The 20,777-nt window shown below is 42.1% G+C and overlaps 1 pseudogene; it reads right to left on the reverse strand.

Moving 5' to 3' along the window:
* Positions 1–663: 663 nt before the first annotated feature.
* On the reverse strand, positions 664–782 carry LOC130689322 (5S ribosomal RNA; annotated as a pseudogene).
* Between the last annotated feature and the right edge of the window lie 19,995 nt (positions 783–20,777).

Consider the following 20,777-nt stretch of genomic DNA (forward strand, 5'->3'; position numbering starts at 1 on the left):
CACCAATGGCAAAAGGGATACCGAATGGAAAGGAAAATGTTAAGCCTTGCCAAAGTCAGTTTAAACATTTTTTCAGGTATTCGAACCTTTTTCAAGTAATCGAAGCTTTTTCCAGGTAGAAAAAAAGCACGTAATGTCACTACGACTAATGACAAAACGGATGGCAAAATGAAAGGAAAAAGTTCAGCCTTGCCAAAGGCAGTTTAAACCTTTTTCCGGGTAATCGAACCATTATGCAGGTAGAAAAAAGGAACGCGAATGCCCGAAAACCAATGACGGAGTTCGCACGCCGTTATTTTTTTCGGAGAAACCAACAGACAGATACACAAACAAACTCCTCCCACAAATAGATCTTTGGCTTTTATAAATATATAGATAGTAGTGTGATACAATGAGTTTTCTGAATTAGATCTACAGAGGATCTAATATAGGTGTATTTAATGTGAGTAAAGTGTGATGCAATAAGAGTGTGAGGCAACTTTTAGTTAGGAAATACGCAATTTTTCTTGTGTACATGTTTTAAAAAACCATCAGTTGGCGCCAGATGAAATTTCAAAATTTGCCATCAGGTGGCGTTTAAGGAAACACTAAAAGTCACCGAGAGATGGTCATTACTAATCTTTGATTCACCCAACAACGACTTGATGGCTATAAAAAGTTAGATGCCAACAGCATCCCGTATTCCCAAGCGGTCGCCCATCTAGGTACTAACGGAACCCAACGTAGCTTAACTTCCTGGAACTGACGAGACAAGGTTTTTCCTACGTGGTATGGCCGTTGACAATTTAGTGCCAGAATTCAATGAATACACTCCAGTAACGCCCATTAGAACCAGCACAAGTACAATTGATTTACTTAGTTAAGGAAATTGGACCTCACCATCGCGTTCTTTCAACTACAAAAATACTGTCGCGCTGTCGACCAAAACTAACACTTGAGCTAGAGAAGCTAAGAGTGTATTCAGCTACTGTACGCTGCAATAGTACCAAGAACACTGACTAAAGTTAAATCGGCTAGTTCCCCACGATGCCATCGATAGCCCGACTCCAGCCGGATGGGATCAGGTCACCATCCGTTCACACCGATCTCGTGTGACGGTGATCCATCCCGGCGGACGTGGCGTGATCGACAGTAATTGAGGAGACGTCCGGTCCAAGGGTCGCGACAATACCAACAAATAAAATTTACTTTCTCTAAGGAGGCAACTTTTAGTTAGGAAATACGCTATATTTCTTGTGTACATGTTTTAAAAAACCATCAGTTGGCGCTAGATGAAATTTCAAAATTCGCCACCAGGTGGCGTTTAAGGAAACACTTGAGCAACTCCAAGAAAGTAACGAAACACTCAAAAACTCCCTTGAAAAAGCTGCCAATCGAATCAGCGAATTAGAAACAAGCCTTGAAACTGCCACAGCAACAGAAATCCAACTGCAAAACCTTTTACGAAAACGTGAAGAAAACAACATAATTGTTGAGAGAGAAGGGCAAGAAATAATTAGCAAACTTGAATGTGAAAGAAACCAACCGGTTAAGAGATTAGAAACCGCCGAACAACAGATAAAACTAGCCGTAGAAACAAACAAACAACTTCTGACAGAAACAAAAGAAACAAAAGAGATCCTTTAAAAAACCTTAGCAGAAAAAGCTGGTTTAAGAAGAAGCCTGATAGATAGTACTACAACGAATAAAAACCTTGAAACAGAATTACAAAAAATCTACGTACAGGCAGTAGACCACGAAGAAAAAATTAAGTACCTGGAAAACAGAATAAAAGAATATAGAGAGCAACAAGTAACATTCGCCGAAACCGAAGAATTAGACTCCTCCAACGGGCCTGGAGAGATAACGAAACTAGTGAGTGAGATAAACGAGCTAACCTCACTAACAGAAGGAGAAAAATCCCTTCATTACGAGATAGAATCAGAACAAATCGCCGAACTACAGCAACTCAACGACGACCTAAAATACCAAATCGAGATCCAAAACAATAACCTCCTTAAACTAGAACAAAAGTATCAGACTCTCAAACAAAAAATCAAAATGGGACTTACACACAAAGAAACTCCGAGAGCTGACCGCGACACAACGGATGCTGATGACACCTGTATGGCTACAACCCAACCTATCGTGAAAGCGCTAGGAGAATTATTTTCGAGAGAAGATAAGAAGTCAATTCCAGTCTTCAAAGGAAAAAGTACTGACAAACTAATAACAGAATGGCTGAAGGACGCAGAACATGTAGAACGCAACAACGACTGGGATGACAACCAAAAATTACGATTCTTCTCCGACAAACTAAAAGGTGATGCCCTAGAATGGCATGGAAACTACGTAGAAGAACAGGGTGACGAGCTAGACTACGATGAGTGGAAAAAGGCCATCATTGCAAGGTTCCAGGACGCTTACGACTTTGCAGCACTAAGGAAAAAGTTGTCCACATTAAAACAGAAACCTGAAGAAAAATGTAAAGCCTTTATCTCACGAATCAACAGCCTCTACGAATCCATTGAAGGCAAAGAAGAAAAATCGGATCACAACCAAACCATCGTAGAAGGTCGACTCATAAACACAGTCAAGAGAATGAGAGACTATACCAAAACAAAAATCCTGATGCAAGGCATTTTACCAAAGTTGAGAGCTGAACTTTACTTTAGAATGCCCGAAGATCATGAAGATTTCGACCAATTATGTGTTAAGAAAGACCGAATAGCAGAAGTTCCAGTAGGGACAGAAACTACAATCGTAGCAGAGAAAACAGCCCATATCGCACCAACTATAATTCACCACGAAGGGAAGGTAGTTCCACGGGGTATAGACAATCCAATTTCCCAACGTACCAACAAACACCACAGAGACCACCATACAGCAGTAGACCAGTACACTACAATCAACCGAACTTTCAACAGCCCAACAATCCACAGGTTTATCATCAAAACCAATCCTATACTCATCAATACCCACAGCCACGACAAACACAACCAAACTACACCGATACCCTTGGAAAAAGAATCATTATCTGCTACAAGTGCAATAAAAAAGGACACATTGCACGAGAATGTTGGACAGATATGGCATGTATCAACAATCCGAACCGCCGTCCAATGCAGTAAACACAATATCCCTACCAAACAACTCCCAGCACTTAATTTAGAATTCGCGATACCCAAACTAATACGTATACCCATTAGAATTTTTGGAAAAGACATTAACGCTTTAGTAGATACAGGAGCAGCAGCCAGTTTAGTTTCAGACAGCATATTTTTCAACCTAAAGAAGAGGGAAGAACAAATTAAAAACAATCCCTCACCAATATTCACAACGGTGTCAGGAGAAACACTGAAATCATCATTAACGACAATCACGTTATTAATCATCATTTCTTTATCATGGAAAACTTAAGTGAAACTTGTATCTTGGGTTTAGACTTTTTATCGAGCAACAATGTACAAATTAATACCAGAAACAGGCATATCAATTACGTCCATTTTGGAATAGAACATAGCTTTGGAAACAACATACACCAAATATACAGCATAACATTTGGCAAAGCAGGCATTCACATCCCTCTCCTCCCAGACCGTTCAACAGAAAATAACGACAACAATGACCTTACAGAAGCAGATTACCGCAGCCTAGAATCCTTCTCCCAATCAGACAATAACAAGAAATCCAAACGAATTAGACAAACCCAAGAAAGTGAAGTGACTAACATCTCTGACGAGATACACATTAAAATCGAAATTCTATTGAAAAAACACGAAGCTCTATTTTCACAAAAGGAAACAGATTTGGGTTTAACAACTGATGTAAAGCATTCCATTAACACAGGATATAACGCCCCAATTACTCAACGATTGCGCAGAACTCCAGAAGCATTAAAACTTATCGTAAAAACAAAAATTGAAGTAATGTTGAGTAACAAAATTATTAGAGAAAGTCACAGCCCATTTGCGGCAGACATTGTAATGGTAACCAAAAAAGATGGAGAAATGCGGATGTGTATTGATTATAGGACACTAAACAAATATCCATTACCAAGAATTGATGACACCATTAACGCATTAAGCGGATCAGTTTACTTCTCGACATTGGACTTACTAAGCGGCTACTGGCAAAGCGAGATAGAAGAAGGCGACAAACACAAAACCGCTTTCATCTGTGAATTTGGACAATACGAATTTAATAGAATGCCGTTTGGATTAACAAATGCGCCAAGCACTTTTCAACGGGCAATGAATTACATCTTGAAATCAGTATTGTTCAAATTTGGCGCCTTTGACTGTATCAAGAACTGCCTCATAACTAGACCTATCCTAGGGTATCCAGATTTCACGCGCGAATTTATCATCTACGCGGATGCTTCAGGATACGGAATAGGAGCAGTCTTAGCTCAGATACAGACTCTACCTCAATCAGCGGATTCAGCGGAGTCCTACGTACAGGAACCCCGTGAATCAGTCGGCGAGGATGTCATCATAGCGTATAGCTCTAAACATCTGAACGACCGTGAGGCCAAGTGGTCAACCACAGAGAAAGAGACTTACGCAATCATACACGCAATCGATGTATTCAGGACATATCTATACGGACGCAGATTTACCGTATTTACCGACCATAGACCTTTAGAATGGTTAATGAGCAAGACAGAACCCGCAGGAAGATTAGCTAGATGGGCACTCAAAGTACAAGAATTCGACATCGTCATTGGATACCGGCCTGGGAAGTCGCACCAAAATGCTGACACACTAAGCCGTATTCCCATAGTAGAATTAGCACGAGTAGAAACAAGGGAAAGACAAATGGGAATCACCATGAGAGAGCTTGAAAGTCCTAGAAAAGAACGCGAAAGTTTAAAGGAATAGTTAAAAATCAAAATATTAGAGAAACAAAAACACCTTGAGAGAGAAAATGAAAATATTCAAAAAGAAAGCGAAGTTTCGAAAGAGAGGATCTTAAAAAGGAAGAAAGTTTCGAGAAAGCAATTGGAAGTGAAAGTAAAAGGTCTTGGAAGGAAGACAGATGGATAGAACTACAGCAAGCTGATAAATATTGCCAAAAATTAATAAAGAAAATACAAGAAAATAGCCAGAACAGTAAAAATAGCAGATTCAAGGGCAAATTCATAATCAACGAAAAAGGTCTATTAACAGATAAGCAAGGAAAGTTAGTAGTCCCTATACAGTTAATCACAGGGATTTTACGAGCAAACCATGATCACATGTTAGCAGGACATTTAGGAATCGAAAAAACAATAGCCAGACTTCGAGAGCAATACTTCTTCCCACACATGCGACAAAACGTAACAGAACACATCAAAAATTGCCTAAAATGCGCAAAACGCAAGGCTGTAGGAGGAAGTAAAGCACCATTGCAACCTATACCCCCAGCCGAAAGGGTGTGGGAAAGACTTACGATGGATATTGTGGGTCCAGTTCGAGAAAGCGTAAAGGGACATAGGCATATTTTAGTCCTATCAGATTATGCCAGTTGTTTTGTTTTTTTTCGATGAAAGATCAGACTGCCCAAACAATGCTAGAATCTTGGTTAATGATATTTTTACCAAATATGGATCCCCCGAGGTAGTCCTAACTGATCAAGGGACTAACTTCCTGTCGAGCTTAATCCAAGAAATTTTTTCAAGAAGTTTTTCAAAATCAAACAAATTAGAACAACAGCATACCATCCCCAGACAGACGGATTAGTAGAACGATTCAACAGAACCCTATGTGACATGTTAGCTTGCTACGTGACGGATGATCCTGGAAATTGGGACAAATATCTTCCGTTCGTCACATTTGCTTACAACACAGCGAAGCAATCAACACTACAACAAAGCCCATTCTTCCTGTTCTTTGGAAGACAACCAGTGCTCCCAAACGACATCAAAATAGATAGACGAAATCTACGAAGACACCAGTGTAATGTACTCACATCAATGGAAGAATGCCAAGCAACTAGCGAAGGAACGCCTATTTCGGGCACAGACAAAACAAAAAAGATATTACGACCAAGGAACAAAAGCAATCCAATACAACATCGGTGACTTTATGCTACTAAAAGCCCCACCAATAGCCGGAAAATTCATCAACAGATGGAACGGAACATTCAAAATCATCAGAAATTTCTCAGATCTCACTTACGAGATTCAAAACGCCAACAATCTATACTCTATAAAAAAACAAGGAAATTGGAGGTGGAGCCTGTGTCTGTGACTTTGTGCTTTTGTTTTGATTGGCTGGCGTCAAAACCGCCGCCGGCTGCTGTGATTGGCTGGCGCCAAAACCGTCGTCTGCTACAGTGAATTGGTGGGATGGGGTTTTGGAAAACTAAACTGCAGGTGGAATTGCGGATTTGGGCAATTTTTCAGTCTATGGGCTTTGCGTTAACGGGTGGGCAACGGCACATAAAGCTGACGGGCAGGGCGTATTATTCTTATTTTATTTTAATTAATTTTAAATTTATTTTATGTTATTAGTTTTATTTATTATTTTTATTGGCCACTACAAGGCGTTTTGGCGGGCAGAGAGTGGTACGACGGGCAACAACGGCGAGTTTCTTGGCGATCAAAGTGGGTTGACGGGCAGAGGCAAAAAGTGAGTGGACAGGCAACTAAACGGGCCTTTTGATGGACAGAAACTGTACAATAGGTCGGGAAAATGCAATTTTTTAGTCTGCGGGCTTGGCTTAAAACTGGTGGGCGCTACAATAGGTAAGCCGACGGGCAGAAATTGTACGGTGGAAGACGGGCAACTACAGCGGCTTTTTGGTGGGCAAGGGGGTTGACGGGCAGAGAATATTCGAGAAAAGACGGGCAGAGGGAAAATGTGGGTGGACGGCAACTACAGCGGACGTTTTTTGGGCTGAGACTGCGAGGGAAAGACGGGCAAAAGCAAATGAAAATGTCAATGCGCCACTATAGCATTCGTTTTGGCGGGTAGCGAGTGGGGTGACGGGCAGAGATGGGATCGAGGGGCAGCGAGTGGGTCGACGGGCAGCGAGGGGGTCGACGAGCAGCGAAGGGGTCGACGGGCAGTTAGGGGTTCGACGGGCAGCGAGTGGGTCGACGGGCAGTTAGGGGGCCGACGAGCAGTAAGAGGGTCAACGGGCAGCGAGTGGGTCGACGGGCACTCAGGGGACCGACAGACAGTGAGAGGGTCGACGGGTAGTAAGAGGGTCGACGGGCAGTTAGAAGGTCGACCGGCAATAACAGCGGGCTTCTTAGCGGGCAGAAGCAAAAAATGAGTGAACGGACAACTATAGCGGGGGTTTTGACGGGCCGAGACTGTGACGAAAGGGTGGGCAAATGCAAAAAAGGTAGATGTCCCCCAGCAGGCATTTTTGTGGGCACAATGTGAGTTGACGGGCAGAGTGTGGGTTAACGGGCAGAGAGGGGGTCGACGGGCAAAGAGTGGTTTGACGGGCAAAGAGTGGTTTGACGGGCAAAGAGTGGTTTGACGGGCAGAGAGGGGGTCGACGGATAACTTCAGCTGGGTTCGTGGCCGGCAGAAAAGTCAGGTGATGGACGGGCAGAAACAGGAGTGGGTCGGCGGGCAAGAAAGGGAAACTCCTAATTTGTAATAGGAATTAGTGGTAGACGGGAAAAACAATAAATGTGGATCGATTGTCTTAAAAATAGCGTTAATTACGCTAGCGCCACCTATACCCCGGCCCTGGACGGGCCCAAAGTTACTAGTCTATACTATATAAAACAACAAGGAAATTGGGGAAGGAGCCTGTGTCTGTCACGCTGTGCTTTTGCTGTGATTGGAGGGAAACCGCCGCTGGCTGTAGTGAATTGGTGGGATGTGATTGGCTGGCGCCAAAACCACCGTCTGCTACAGTGAATTGGTGGGATGGGGAATTGGAAGACTAAGTTGCGGGTGGCATGTGGATTTAGGAAATTTTTTAGTCTACGGGTTTTTTAGTCTACGGGCTTTTCAGTCCACGGGCTTTCAGCCGACGGGCAGACTGTACGGTGGAAGACGGGCAACTACAGCGTTTTTTTATGGGCAAAGGGAGTTGACGGGCAGAGAATATTCAAAAAAAGACGGGCAAAGGGAAAAAAGTGGGTGGACGGGCAATTACAGCGGTTGTTTTCTGGGCTGAGACTGTGAGGGAAAGACGGGCAAATGCAAGGAAAAGGTCAATGGGCAACTATATTGATCGTTTTGGCGGGCAGCGAGTGGGCCGACGGGCAGCGAGTGGGTCGACGGGCAGAGAGAAGACAGGCGGGCAGTTGGGGGCTGACGGTCAATAGCAGCGGGCTCTTAGCGGGCGAAGTGGGTTGTCGGGCAGAAACTTTGCGAGGGAAGACGGACAGAGGCAAAATTTGGGTGGACGGGCAATTACGGCGGGCGTTTTGACGGGCAACGACTGGACAAAAGGACGGGCAAATGCAAAAAGAGGTGGATGTGCCTCTACAGCAGTAATTTTTGCAGGCAAAGTGTGGGTTGACGGGCAGAGTGTGGGTTGACAGGCAGAAAGTGGTTTGACGGGCAAATATTGGCTTGACGGGCAGAGAGGGGGGTCAACGGGCAACTTCAGCTGTTTTCTTGACGGGCAGAGAAAGTGAGGGGATGGACGGGAAGAAACAGTGAGTGGGTAGGCGAGAAAGAGGGGGGAACTTTTGATTATGTAAAGAATTAAACGTCGACAGGCGAAAAAATGGAGTGGAAAGATTTTCTTAGAAATAACGTAAGGATACGCTAGCGCCACCTATACCCCAGCCCTGGACGGCCCAACGTTACTAGTGACAAACTAAAATCGATAGTACACGTCAACCGCCTAAAACTGTACCTCCCAGTAAACCAAGGAGCAGAAAGAAAATCATGTGCGACAAACCAACCGAGAAATGAAACAATACGACGAGGACCAGGAAGGCCAAGAAAACACTTCAGTAACAACGAAAGAAGGCCTCCTCCTAAAAAACGTATATTTCGAGCAACAGAAGACGAGTCTCGTATTATCATCGCACCAAATATTCCCGGTCCTATACCAAATCATCCTGCGTATACTAGAATGACGAATCCACGATACAACTTACGGCAACGTCACGAAGTATCGAGATTCTAAAAAGCCTTCAAATTTTCTTTTCACAGATGGAACTGATACTATTATTCATCCACTTACTCACCATCATTCCATCAACGTATCCCATCTATTCAACCGTATGCGACTGTAACAACGTAAAGACCAGAGGAATTTTAGATATAGAAGCACCATATTACTGCAACAACAAGGAAACAGATACAGCACACTTACCCAGACTACCCACACTATACACTTTAAAAACAACGCAGAAAACAGCAGCTTCTTCGAAAGGCTGGACATGCAAACAATGGATAAAAAGGAAGAAAATAACAGGATCATTTTGGATTGGATCTTTCGACACAATATATTCACAAGAAACTAAACTAATAACCCCACTGTAATGCTGGAAAAAGGTGAACGACAAGAAGTGTGGCGATAACAACATGCAGACCGGACCAGCAGGACTGAGTTTTACAGCTACCCCGACGGGTGAAGGGCAATGGTATGCCATAAAACAACACCACACCCTCAACTGTGTAGCTGAACAAATCACGCTACGGCAGGAAAAACCGGATGACCCAATTGACAGCCCGTTTGGACCGTTAAATACAACCCAGCAGGAAGGCCACTACATTCAAAATCAACACACTATAGTGTGGTGAGATAGGACAACAAATAACTCTTACTCACAAACGTTGATTAAGGGAAGCGGATATCTGGAACTTCCAAGAATGACGGAACACGAAAACACTAGCCGCCTCTACGGCACGAATTGACCAGATTGAGATATCGTTCTTCAACAAACCAGATCGGGACATCACACCACAAGGCTACAAAGTTGTGGGTATACCGCTCACATACCTAATTTTTCCAACGGAAACTACAAGAAAACTATACGAGATGTTCAAAACAACTATAAATACATGCATACAGAATACTCACCTGGATACATCAGTGTGCAAGGATTACAGAGAACTCCAGTTAGCCAAACGGAAACGATCCATTCAGCAGGAAGTTAAACTCTTGCTAAACACTCCTCACGAAGATTCAGGCAAACATCTTTACAGCATCTCGTACGCCTGGGGATCAATAAAAATGGGATATCCACAATCAATCAGAATCGGAGAGAAAGACCGGTTCGTGAATTACAACGCTACGATATACATAATATACAAACCTGACGAAAGTAACCAGTTAACTGCCCACTTTCGCCCCAAAAACGATGATCCACTCCCACAAAGATTAACAAAATTATCAATTAATTTCACATGAATCATGTCTATGTATTACGCTAGGATCATACCAAGCTATCATACTGACAGAGTGCAGAGAGGACAAAAACAGCGTAACACAAAAATGGATCTTCGAAACTGTAAACACCAATCCTGATATCCTAGAAAATTTTCCGGATACAACATTAGCAGAAATGCAGGAAATTCACCAAGAACAACGAAAGGCAATCACAACCACGATTAATTCGCCACTATTCGGAGGAATTTTAAAAACTAATCACGGCAGCGGAAATATAATCTGGGATATGATTGCCTGGGGATTATTGAAAAATGGGAAAACACCGAACGAAAAATGTCTAACACCACCACGGAGTAAACAAACAAATGACGTTAGAAGAATGTGACAAAGAGTGGCCACGTTGTCAATAAGAACTAAGAAATCTAGTGAGCAGCAACGATCCATTAGTGCAACCACAAACCACGGTAGCCAACTGTAGTAAAATAACAGAAAGAGGCCAAGCTTTTGAATATACATCTAACTTCACCATCAGACCGTTCAACACAAACATCTGTGTCAAAGCCAACACGACAATGCTAGTCCTTCAGGAATGCGCTAACACTAGCTCAATCTGGGGCACATTCGAGCACACAGGACAGCTCATGGCAACAGATAGAACTAGGTTACATTCACCTTCATCAGACAGAAAGTGTCTAACACAGAGAGTAGGACGAGTGAGCCTGGGGCATTGTCACGGCTCCAGCCAGAAACAACATTTCAGCTTCGAATATCGGAATCCACACCAGCCAAAAACGTTTTCAGCGGCAGCCATCATTGCACTACACACACAACAGCCATTGGATGGGAAAACACTCCCATCCATTCCGCCACTAAGGAAAAGGGAAGTCAACAACCACTCAGAAAGGAATGAAACATTGACTCCGCCTTTGCCACGCCCACCACAGAAATATCCACAAGAACGACAAGCACTACAACAACTACGAAGCCCACAATAAAAACAACATTGGGAACAACGACAAAAACAACGGTAAAAACTACTACTACAATTAGGCCAGTTACAAACACAGCAGCAAACAAACACACAACAACGCATAAAATTACAACTAAACCCAGTATGACATCAACTTCAACAAAACCTCCCACAACTACAAAGCCAATAATCACGTCAAAAAGCACTAAACCTAACACAACTACTAGGCCTACGACAACTGTTAAACTAACTTCAACTTCAACAACCACTACAACTACGAAGCCTACGTCAACAACAACAACAGCTACTACGACAAGCGCCACAACAACAGCAACAACAACAACGCGTCAACCAAGCTCAACTACACCGAGTACGACAACGTTGAAAGAAAGTTCGACGACCCACACAGTCATCAACACAGACAGCCAAAATGACCCCATTAACTACAACAGAAACAACGTCTACAGTAGAAGAAAATCAAATTCAGGCCATCGAGGAAGACAAGAATGGAAATTTACCGCCAGCGCAGTCTCTGATAATTTCAATGGATCAGAAAACTGAGGATTCATTAATTAATGAAAATTTGAAAAGCGGCCTACCCAAAAACATTTAAGAATTAAACCGACAAAATTAAATACGAATTAAATAAAATGCACGACCAATATAAAATCAGCATTGAAACAGGACACGAAAACAAGCTTGAAAAAGAAATTCGAGATGTTTATTGTCAACTATCAGTAATCAAAAGAACACAAGCTGTTATCTTAGCTCAAACCAATGGAATTTTGGCTGCAGCTGCAGGAGGCTTACCTATCTGCACGAGATTAAAAGGCTTCGGTCAAGCAATGACACTTCAACAATGCGAAGCCAAAAGAATTTTTATATCAGCAAACGAAACAAAATGTGGATTTCAACCGTTCTTTACTTACGAAGGAAAGAACTGTACGATCGGAACGGATGGATGGTCAATTCATCCATATTCCGATTGTTTTTGGAAAACACCGTTAGTAAATTTAAATGGAAATCCACACACCTGGGAACACAACTCTACAACAGGAGATTGGATACGCCAGAAACCTAGCATTCACATGCCTAGCCCACACAGCACAACTGGCTCCTAGGTACCTCCTCAGAGCATCCTGCTATCCTCTCCAGTCTTTCCCATAACCGTCCTCGATTCCTCTTACAACCTTCTTTTTGGTTACCTGGTAGCTGCCTGACAGGCTCCTCAGTCCCTCTTGCATCATCCTCAAGTAGTACCAATAACCTCCCATGGTATTAGCATATAGAATAGAACCAATACAGAACCAATTATTTACCAAGCATTTTAATGTAATTAAAATAAAAAATGAATATTAAAGGACAGTAGATTATTTGCAATAGTTGATTCTAATTCAAAAGCTTGATCTTTCATTGAAATTGCGATGAAATAGGACTGACTTAAAATATTTTAGGTCACCCCTACTTTACCAAGGAATTATTCCTATTTCTAATTAGAGATAGGAGTACTTTCAACAATTGTTCCAAATGGAACCATGAGCCTCCAATCCGGTAGGCATAATATTGCGTAAAAAAACGTCGGCTTATATGCATTTTCCTTTTTAAAACACGGATGGTGTTTACTAACTACTTAAATGATTCACAAAACCTTTTTTTCTTATGCTATTTTAATTAAAATTACAGGAGAACATGAACTATATTGTATTTAATAGAGTTCATTTAACAAAATACTATTAGAGCGAAATCAGAAATATTTGTTACTTATATTGCACTTTATAGTGGCCATAACAAACTTTTCAAATTTCATAAATTTTTTACTATTTCATACTACTATCGTTACGTAATTCTAAATTTCAAATTTTTAATTCTAATTTGAAATGGTAAACCCCAAAATTTACATTATCTAACAATTCTGCTTGAGCCAAATGTTTTTGCGATACTTTAAAACTCACGAGTCTTACTTTCATGGAGGGACCTCCTAAAGCACTCCTGAGCATATCACCAACAATTTCTTGAATTGAAAATACTGGCATGCTTCTCCACAACTTTCCAGCCTCTTGTGGCCCTCCTCAGTACATCTCAACGGTATGTTTGATGCGCTAGGGAGGCTAAGAGCCTTTTAGGAGGTTCCCAGGAAGGGGATGCGCCGTGTGGGAATCTAGACCTCATTACAGAATTTGAAGAACTCCACCTTAACGATTTCGACTTCTCGTTGAAAAGTCATCCAGCGCACGAGACAATGGAGATGGAAAAATTAAATATCCTGAATGACCTAGTAAGCAGAACGCAAGAAGCTAATTCCAATTCTGTTGGAGATATTGTGATGTCAGAACAACAAGATAATCAAATAGATCATATGTTCTCATGGTTCGACAAATTAAAAATAACTGGTCTATCAGCGATTGGATTTGTGCTATTCCTCGTATGTCTACGAATCTTCATTATTTGCAACCCTATCTCGAAGATTAAAGATCATATCCGCAGTAACCGGAAATTCACAAGAAGATACGACGATGGCATAGAGGAAGAACACGAGCTCGCATCAATGATACCAGCACGAGAAACAAATTACCATTCAGACATAGCCATTGAACACCCATTTATAAGAACGTCCGCCCCCGCACAACTGACAACAGAAAGACCAGGTCAAATGCGCCCTCCACGGCCAAGCGCGCCAAATTCATTAATCTACCCATCTATAGAAGAAACTGACACACCCAAACGATGTACAGGAAAACACACCACGTGCACTTACGTTGTAGGATATGGCATGGTCTGGGAAGACCTATGTCGTTGCATGTCAGAAACAGACAGCAGTAATTCTGCTAAAAAGTGAAATCCCCAAGGTCATACTTCGGCACCAACCAGGAGGAAGTCAGAGTTGGATGAAAAATGTCAATTCCCGACTCCAGCCACCAGAGAAAGCGAGCTAACCTCAATCGGTAGCGGTCACGATAGCTCGCATACCCAGGATGGTTCCTGGATGAGAGATCGGATTATTATTATTATCTTAAAAAAATAAATTAAAAAAAAAATAAAAAAATATTAAACAAACCCATACAAGTAATAGTAGTCATTGATCCATGGACGTTCGTTGTTAAAATGCAAAAAATCCGCAACGGAAAAGTAAAATCGAAATTTGTTAAAAAAACATTCCGCGATCCTTGGGACGAAACCGCTGGAAATGACTCTCAGGAGTGGGATATAGCGCCTTCATCAATGCTAGACGACGCGGTTTCAACTTGTCGCCGATACCGCGAAAAGTAATTAAAATCAAACCCTTGCATCGCGAATCACAAATAACAAGCAGAACGACGGCATAAGCAATGTACTCTTCAAAGGAACGAAGAAAACTAACTCACGAAGAAGAATAAAAAGACACGAACCCCTATAAGAAAATGACAATGACTAAAAAGGAATAGAGAAACTTCAAAAACAAACAGGATATTCGTCGATTCGCCCTGCGGTAAATCCACATGTCAGCGCGACACAAGATGTAGACAACAATTCCACCGAAAAAGGTATAAAACAGAAAATGAAACATCGATGCAAAAACTAAACTCTTCCCAGTGTCTCAGCGGCATAACTCCAACGAAGTATCAAAGTGCGCATTACAAACCAACAATTCATCTCCAAATGGCCCATAACAGCACCACTCACGATAACAAAATGGAAGTAACCATCATCCCTTACGAGACGAAGAAAGTATACGAGCTAATCACTATTAGCGATACCGAAAGTGATGATAGTCAACAAGAATGTAGAACAAAAGAGAGTGCGAAAAGTGCGGTTGAAAATAAGCATTTAGTACGATACTTGGGATGGAACGGAATAGAAATAGAGATGAACGACTTTTCCGGAAATAAAGAAAAACTGAATGACAGTAGGGAACCAAGTGAAGATGAGAAGCGAGGGATTAATGTCGCATAGTAGAATAGCGCCCGATTGGGAAAGTGACTACAGTGTTGATCTTTTATCAGGATATGACAGTGACACCTATCTTCAGTGTGAACCTCCTCAAAAACGCAACAAGCCGGACGACAAACAGAGGGAAACAGAAGCATGTAAAAACTGTCGGATGAAAACGATAGCATCCATATCAGCAGCCCGAGCAGAAAAAATTAAACTGCGAAGACAAGCCATGATAGACTTAGAAAACGATAAAATTTCATTAACGATGATGGGAGCCCCAATGCAGGTAATAAGAAGGTGCATACAAAACAAATTCAAAACGCAACAGGGTTGGCCAAGAGAGAAGATGGCAGCATTCCTCAATGAAAGATTCGAAGGAGAACAGACGTTACTCCACACAAGCGAAGAAGATGTAGGTACGACATTACCGATCTTTTACTATTCTTCGGAGCGGACCCAGAGATACTCTATCACGGAAAAACAATTGGCCATATCGCAGCAGCCGAAAATGATCTACTGTTACTACGAATCCTAAAGCATAACAACTGCGAATTTACAGCTCGCAACTACAACGGAGAAACTCCCTTAATTTTGGCAATCTCACACGAAAACCAAGAATGTGCGAAGTTAATATGGACACCAACTAACATCAACATTACAACACCAAGCAGCAGAACCGTTTTGCATTATTTAGCCATGTATGGCCTAGAAGATCTTGCCACCCAAATTTGCGCAAAGAGAATCATCAACATCAACCAACAAGACGACTCAGGTGAAACCGCCTTACACGTAGCAGCCGGATTCAACCGAATCGACATGATCGAGATATTACTGCTACACGGAGCAGACGCAAGGATAAAAGACTCACATGGACGCGCGGCTGGATCAAAAACATGCAGTAAAAGAGCACAAGCCATATTCCAAAAATGGGAACAAAAACATTACAGTAATTCCCTCACCAAGACTGGAAGAAAAGAACAACTTCAATACCGCCGCGAGAAAAACGAAAAAACCATAATTAGCAAAGCCGAAATACCGGGTCAAAAGAAAAGCAAGAATAAAAGGCGAAAAGAAAGAAGACAATACACCAGCAACTTTATTAAAATCCCATGCAACTCTTTTTCATAAATTTTAGGTGGAGGAACAAGTTATATTTTTACCCAAAGCAACAACTATAGTCGGTGACGGAAAACACAATTGGAGGACCAATTCTTCTTACCGAAGAGGGGAAGGAATGTAACGAGCGTCAAGGCTAACCAAAAGGAGCCACACCTCTTACATCCCTCAAGCGTTTCACAAGAGAAAGTAAACGTATCTCCTCCCACTTTACCTTCATAATTTGTGTTCTGTAGTAGTATAAATACTGCTCGTTTTTAACTTGTAATTTGGAACTGTTTGTAATTTGTCCCAAGCGGTCACACATATTTCTTTTTTTAATTATCTTTTATTATCGAGTGATATTCACGATTTCATTACATTAAACACTAACAAAAAAAACAATTTTTTCCTAAGATGCAGGCGTTTTTGGTGCAGACTATAAGAAATTTGGCAACGTGGCACTTATTACAAAAACAAAACAAAAACAAAAACAAACAAATGTAAAGGATTTTATGGTTGGATAATAACACTAAACAAAAGTAAACAAAACTATTTGACATTGAGATAGAGATAACAAAAAGTAAATGTAAAACAAAAAAAACTTACATATTTAGGTAGAGAATTGGTGAGGAATGACAAAAAAAATATGAGCTAAAATGTGAGACTTAATATAAAACAAGAGAGGGGAATTATCTAAGGAGGACGAAGTGTTTTTCATAGGCTCTCTACTTCTTGGCGTGGGATCCTTAGGTGGGTTCTTGCCTTCCAGGTGATGAAGAGGTATGCAGCCAGAAGAGTAAATGTTTTTCGGAGATTACATATCGGCCCAAAATGGCCACGAATCAAATCTTCTTTTGTCGAACTGCAGCCCATTCGACGCATAGTTCCTTCCAACCAGCTCAAACGTTGATGCTCGGACATTAGATGCTCATCGGTTTCGGGGTTTTCGATGCAGATGGGGCATAACGCGTCTTTAGTGGGATCCAACCGATGGCCTCTGGTCCTGGTAGGGAGAAGTCGCTGGTGGAACAGGAACATGGTCTCTCTGATGTTACTGGGAAGGGCTGCAGTCTCCTTGCAGATTCGTGGCCAATCCAGATTTGGCCTAAGGATCGCCAGCTTTCCGATTGTGGTAACCTCCAGGATCCAATCGTTATATGTTTTTCGGTGGACCATTGGATTCCCCTGCACTAGGACGGATGAGGCGAAGAGTTGCTTGATTTGATGCAGGGGTTCCTGAAGGTAAAAGGGCCTGTTCATCACTGCTACGGGTAGGGTGTTGCCTTTGTAGAGTGATAACAAGGTCCGGAGAGGGAAGGACATACAATAACGAAGTAGAGAGCTTTCTGGACTACTGGGGCCTACAAAGATTCTATACAGGGGGCACAAGAAAAAGGGAACGGTGAAAGAGTTGTGTGTGAACCATTCCCAGTCCCCCTTGGATGACAGATCGATAAGTTACAGCTTTCTTCGGCCTTTCTACTTTACCCATCCATAGGAACTTCCGGACAGTCTTTGAAATCTGGTCAGCCATACTTTGTTTGCATGGTAGTACATGAGCAATGAGCACAGTTCTGGAGAGACCCTTTGACTTGATGAAAATAACCCTCTGGTAGAGGTTAAACCGTCGACAGGCATTCTCTCGCAGAATACCATTTAGAGGGCCGAATGCATCATTCCAGACCCTATCAGCTGTCTCGGCTATAGAGTGGGAGAATTTAATTCCTAACAGGGACAATGTTGATGCCGACACAAGCCACTCAAGAGGCCAAATCAATCTAGAGCTCCAAGTCCCAAGTCCCAGAGCTTTCGTTTTCTCTTTATTCATCCTTGCCTTTGTCCACTGGCAGAACAAGTCAAGGACTTGTCCTGCCTTGGTAAGATCTTCGTCACAAGAAATGAAAATGGTGACGTCGTCAACAAAGGCTCTGACAGTGAGTTTTTCATTAAATAATGATACGCCCTGGAGAACTTTAGATAAGCGTACAAGTAATGGCTCAATGTATAGGACGAAGATATGGACAGATAGGGGGCATCCCTGGCGAATCGACTGAATATTATGAATCACTCCAGCCACCTCCGGTCCGTTGATGATTGACATTCCCGTTACAGAATGCAGAGTCTGTAACCAACGGACGAAAGTGTTGGGATAGCCAATGACATCCAGAATCCTCCAGAGAAATTCCCTGTTAACCAGGTCGTAGGCCTTTTCAAAGTCAACTCCAACAATGACAGCACCCATACCCCGAATCGAAAAGTTGGAAGAGTCATGGCATCCCCGGTCCTCAACGTATTGGATGATATCTCCATAAAGACTTAAGTTATCAAAAATCAATCTACCAGGTACCCCACCTTTTTGGTGAGGCCCTATGGTAGATGATAGTGTCTGCCTCAAACGTCTCGCTAAAACAGATGCCATGACTTTGTAGTCACAGTTCAACAGAGATATTGGCCGAAAATTAGAAATTCTGCAAAGCCCTGATGACTTGGGAATTAGCCTGATCGCCGCTTGTCCCTGCGATGACGTCAGGTTTTCCCTTTCAAGGATATGATTAAACATATCCAAGAAATGGGGTGCGATCACGTCCCAAAATTCTACGTAAAACTCGTAAGGAATGCCATCGGTGCCAGGGGATTTGTTTGACTTCATTGCTATTAGAGCAGTTCTAATCTCAAGAAGGGAAATTGGTGCTGTTAGGTTTGGGATTGGCTTAAAGCAATCTCTTACTCCCTCAAGGAATTCAGTCTCTGCCAGTGTGTCAGGAGAAGGTTGATTTTTAAAAATCTTCGTAAAATGGGAAACAATCTCGGCTGAAATATCCTCCTTGGTCGATAAGCATGTGCCATAAGGGGCAATGGTTTTATCAATGCGACACTTACTATAGTTTATTCTGGCTCTATTTACGTGAAAAATATTTGCTTCCTCTACTTGTGGCCCTTCGAACCAGCGGGAACGAATCCCATACCCTTTAAGTGTGCTCTCTTCCCAAGACTTTGAGAATTTCCTTAACTGGTGAAAGGCAACCCAATCAAAGGTGTCTGCTTCGGCCAACTCCTGAATGCAAGACTGATAGAAAAACTTAGTTTCTTTAATAAGTCTAGCTCTTTGCCTAGAATAATCTACCGAAATGCGCCTGATACCTGGTTTCAGGACACTCTCCCACCAATTTGCTACACTACTTTTCCTAAGAGGACGATTAGCGGATTCCTGTATGAAATGAATAACGTATTTCTGATAACCTTCTTCTGACAATATTGAAGTATTTAGTTTCCACATCCTGGCAGAGGGTCTGCTACGATTCGGGAGATCGCGATTGCAAGTAAGCCTGGACTGTACTGACTGATGGTCGCTAATCGATAAGGATTGCAAAGAAATATTTGAAAAATTTTCTGCAAATGATCGAGTAGCATAAATCCTATCAAGTCTAGAAGAACCGGAATGGTAATGAAAAGTATGGCCCGGTTCACTATGATTTAGCTTTCTCCAGATGTCTACCAGATCAAGACCGGTAACCATCTCTTTTAAAGCATAGCTAACGACATTACTTGGGAAAGGTGTGGATTGGATATTTTCCCTATCCTGAATGTCGTCAACGCAGTTAAAATCGCCCATCAACACGAAGGGCAGTCGAGTGGTAACTGAGTAGGCAGGAACGGTTTGACGAAGAAAGTTGTTTCTCTCGTTCTTAGCTTGCTTACCAGACGGGGCATAGATATTAATAAACGTAAAACATTTTACGTCAATGGAGATAAGCCTTCCGTCAGGTTCAAGAAGCAATCCAGAAAATTCCAGACCATGCCTAATAAGGATGACTGTTCCGTTTTTGTTGGGATCGACATTTGCTAGCAAGTGGTAACAGCTTTCAATTATTGGACAAGAATGAAAGGCTACCTCTTGAAGTCCCACGATATCTAGATTACCGTCCGAGGAGGAGTGCTCTACGTACCCCCGAATCGGAACAAATCTCTTTTCCATTGTCTTGGCAACTGGATCCGAAGTACAGACGTATCTTTCTGGGTGAGGAAGAATAGAAATCTGCAGAAATTTAGAAGGATTTGACGCCGCTCGACTGATCTAATACCTCCTATGTTGATGGTAGCGATTTTTAGTTCTGCAGTCATTTGTGAGGTTTTTTAGGTTGGGGATTGGTTGAAGCAGGTTTACAATTCTGGGTCGTCAAGGTGGGTTTGAAATGTTTGTTTCTTGGAACAGTTGGAAATCTCAGGGGGTCTTTTGATTTGTCAGTTTCCATGGTCTCGATTTCCCCCATGTTAGGTTCCATCGATTCCATGATGATTGTCAATGGTTCATGGGTTTCGGTGTCAAGGGGTGACATTTGGGATTCCGGGATATTTTCAGGTGGGTTTTCTGTATTAAGTGTTGCTATAGGAGGTGTCGGAGTTTCACATTCCATGGTTTCAGTTTCCAAATTTGGAGTCCCATTCGAGAGAGAATCTTGCTATTCACTCTCCAAAGGAACCTTGGAAACCATGGAATGTTCAACTACGGTAATTA

This window comes from Daphnia carinata, chromosome 10, assembly GCF_022539665.2.
Source record: "Daphnia carinata strain CSIRO-1 chromosome 10, CSIRO_AGI_Dcar_HiC_V3, whole genome shotgun sequence".
Classification (NCBI taxonomy): domain Eukaryota; kingdom Metazoa; phylum Arthropoda; class Branchiopoda; order Diplostraca; family Daphniidae; genus Daphnia; species Daphnia carinata.